We start from the raw sequence: 4220 nt of genomic DNA on the forward strand, positions 1-4220 counted from the left end.
AGAGTATGACCTCAACCTTTAGACCATTTTCAGGAGCAAGCTTGTGAAGTGTTGAAAAACAAAGACCATAAGGAAATACCGAGGGGAAGAAGTGACCAAGCAGTTCAAAAACTTCCTAAACTACATCACCCTCATCACCCATTTTGTTGGCCAAGAAAAAGAGAAGATCTTAAAGGGTGATCATAAAGTCTTCTTGTTCTACTAGTACAACAAGTTTATCTTTTGTTCTAAGTAGAATAAGTATTTGGTGGAAAATATTCCAGTAGCCAAAGTAGTCAAAGCCTTGGCCAGTGGTCACCTATTGTCTATCAACCCTACTATTCTTGCTAATCTCACTCGTTGTCTTTTTTACGCTACGGTCATGAAGATTGACCCGCACTAGAGCGACTTACTCTGGGTCTTTCAACTCTAGTTGCTGTTGGAAATGTGCTATAAATCCAATCAAATGATGATACTTTACGGAAATTTCGCATTTTAAACTAAACTAGTGTAATATAAGAGCAAAGATTATTATTTAAAGCCGACTCATATAAATGTTAACGCTTAAACAATAAGTCAGAGGAATATGTAATTAGGAGAATGTGATCTAAAAAAGTTAGATTCATTAGACCATTCTCTTTCATACACATATCCTAAACATTCCTGATCATATGAGTGCCAATTGGGCATTGATGATTTGTTAAGTTCAGTACATGCTATGTCTTCTCGCCGAGAAAGTGACTGGTCTCAAGTCATTGGTGTGATTGACACCAGACAAGTATGTAGGTGCTCAATAAAGAATGAGTCCACAAAACACAATCAATAAAGAGTTTTCATACTCATGTCACATAAGAAGTCATCGTTGGGATAATGCAAAGTAGTCATTTGACCCGAGACACCATGGTTGTTTTATGGTTAGGTCTTTAATCTTTGATTATGTTAAAGGAGTTAAGAGTGTCCATTGCATCGTTGAGGTTAAGCTACCTAATCATAGAGGCATATGAGTGTGCAACAAGGGATCTTTAACATTCAATCCGTTGAAGGAGAATACTCTATAATATGATTAAGAGTTTATGGCCATATCATATGAATACGATTTAGGAAGCATCTTCCAAATCACATTCAAGGTAATCATATAACGATATGATCACATTGGATAGTAGACATGAATAAATTATCATCCAAACAATGTGATCAAGAGTATTGGTTTAGAGAAAGACCGTATTGCATTGTAATCCCAAACTGAATAGGTTCTCTACCTCTTCTGTTTAGCTTAAGTAGTCATAACATACCGTTAGGTGTCACTCATGGTTTGTGAAAGCCCTAAAGATTAGCGATTGCTAATCTTTGTTAAAGGGAGAATTGAAAGTAAGTTTCTATTCACAATCGATTAGTAAGAGTTCTAATCGCCCAGTGCCTCGCTAATTAGAACCTAATGGATTATACACCGTGTAGGGTAGAGATTAAAGAAACAATGGAGAGGAGTAAGGACAATTAAATGGTTTAATTGTTTATGGCTTGGATTAATTAATATGTTAATTAATCAAACAAATAAGTTCATTTTAGACCTCGGGTTAGTTTTGGGCCTCAAGGCCCAATGGGCTTCGAATGTCAAGTCCAATAACTTAAGTTGTATGACAACTTGAAAACACAAAGGGCATGAAAGCCCAATGAACCCACATGGCCGACCATAGAGAGTGTGAGGGAGAGTTATTTTTAATTTCAATTATTCCACTCAATGTAAGTGGCTGGCTATAGAAAGGAAATTATAAACCATTCCCTCTTTAGGGTTTTCAAGAGAGAAAAGAGAAACACAAAACGACTTTCTCTCTCTCTCTTCTCTAGGAGGTCGTCTCTTAGGGAGGATTTTACAAGCATCAAATCTTCCCCAAGTCACTCATTTTTTCCTCATTGCTCTCCTTGGTGTGGTGATGTTAGAGGTTCCCTTTCTTAGGAACTTGAATAACCTATTTATCCAATTTTCAAGAAAACCATAGAGCCAAGAAGCAAGGAATGAAGGCCCTCTCTCTTGGGTGATTAACCTTTGCTTATGCAAAGAGGATTCAACAAAGGTATAAGAAATCTCAACTTATTTCTCTTTGATTTGAGTTGAGTTTTGGTTCACAACTATTAGGCTTTGAATTTTAATGGGCAAAGTTTTGTTTTTGAGTACATACAAGCATGATTCCACCTTTAATTGTTAATTGCATGTATAGATATTTCTCAAATGAACTTAGTAAAATCAAATTTCTCCTTCAATTGTTGGTCTACTTCACGACCCTGAGGCCAGAATGCCTCAACTTTGACTCCGTTAAAGCTACAAGTCTTCATCTGGCCTCACTTCCAATTCTAAACCACTTAGCCATGGAAATCTTCCAGCATTTTTTCAACCCAGACGACTTGACCAACGATGAGTTTTTGGTCTATTGTTGAAGAACCTACCCCACAACCATCAATCTTCCCACATCTGCATGGGAAGTACTAGAAGAAACTGATATTCGACAGAACTGGGGTTTTTCCTACTGATACGCGACCTCCCCTTGGTGCGACACTTAACTGACTAGTTGGAAAGTCTACCATCTGCATTTCCTAGCTCGTCAGCTTAGGATCTCCAAGGATGCCCCATGCCTTTATTCATTTCTCGCTCACAGCTAAGTCAATAATGGCTTAGCGGCTCCTCCGAGAGTAAATGTGAAGAGGTAGACAAAGATTTTGCCGAACGATGCACCAAGTTCCATCTTTGACCACATTCTCCTAAGACCCAAGGTACCAGTACCTTCACTAACTGGTGGGGATGCCTACACAAAAGACTTCCTCGGTATAGCCAAAGACGTGGAGAATAAGGTTTTTGGTGATCAACCAAAGAAGATTGCAGCTCCAAAACCAAAAGAGGCAATTTAAGGTATGCATTTTATTTTGCTCATACTTAAATTTGACCGTTAATTACACTTGAACTAAAGTCTTGTTAGTTTTCTCAGCCGTTCATTCGATAAAACATGCCGAGGTGTTGGCAATGGCTACCACCAAAAAATGGTTGCCCCTCATTCTAAGATGGTGGAGGATGTTTTAGTTGCTACCCCCAAAGCTGCTTTGGCCACACAAACTTCAGCAAAAGGCATTGGTAAACCATCGACAAAGGTAAAAAGGCCTCGTGCTTCTTCACAGAAGGCGACTATGACCATAGCCCTAAATCTTGATCAATTAAAGAAACCGATCGAGAAAAGGCAGTGTAAAATTCATATGATCTCCAACTAGGAGACTTGGGCGACGGCTTTTGAGGCCATTTACACCAGGTTTCTTACTCCAAAGAAAAGCCAGATGGGCCCTTTACCAAACACTTCAACTTCAGCTGCTAACCAACTAGTCGTTATGCTGCTGATGGTACAACTAAACCTACTGGTTGAACAACCAACTATAGTTCTAACGGCTGAGGAACTAGTCATTCATCCATTGGACGACCAACTTGCTACCACTACTGTTATTGACCAAGACTCTGGCACTATTCGTGATGAGGTAATGTCAAAACGGTCGCTACTGCTCCCTTACCAAATTCAAAGACCATTATGTTTAAGTCGTTCGATTTGGATGAAGAGGTATAAGATTCTTTGTGTTAATCACCACTTATGATTTCTCTCATTTTTCTAACTTTCCTCAAATACTAGGAGAGCAATGAGGAGCCAGCTCCCTTGGTGAGACGTTATTGACCTATCGAGCGTCGCGACATAGCTCATTTGCCTTTGGAAAAAGTAAAGAAAAGGTTGACGCTCTTTCGATGCTTAACCTGATCCAAGATGCGGCAAACCCCATGGCCGAGCTAATCAATTATGTCAATCATGAGGCCACCGCAGAGACGCGGTTTCATCCTCAAACTCAAGATGTTAGGTAGGATGTCACTTTGATTTTCGTAGGTCCTTCACACTTGTTTAATTTAATTCCATTAAAACTCACTGAAACAAACCAAAAATCAAACTATTAGGTGTTTGGAGCTCATAGTGCTGAAAATTCTATATGCCGAAGGGCATTGTTTAAATTTCATGGCCACCTCAATAGACTTCGAATATAGACAACTTTTTTTGGCCATATGAATTGAGGGGTTGTATTAAACACTAGGCTCGACCATTATGTTCTCTAAGTTTGACCAACACCTAAGCAGATATTGCCAAGGTCACATCTCGATAGGTTGAAACCTTTTCATCTTCTCACTTTTGATTCCTTAACTTTACTCTTCTGACCTTGTATAT

The sequence above is a fragment of the Malus domestica genome, chromosome 03, assembly GCF_042453785.1.
Source record: "Malus domestica chromosome 03, GDT2T_hap1".
Lineage (NCBI taxonomy): Eukaryota > Viridiplantae > Streptophyta > Magnoliopsida > Rosales > Rosaceae > Malus > Malus domestica.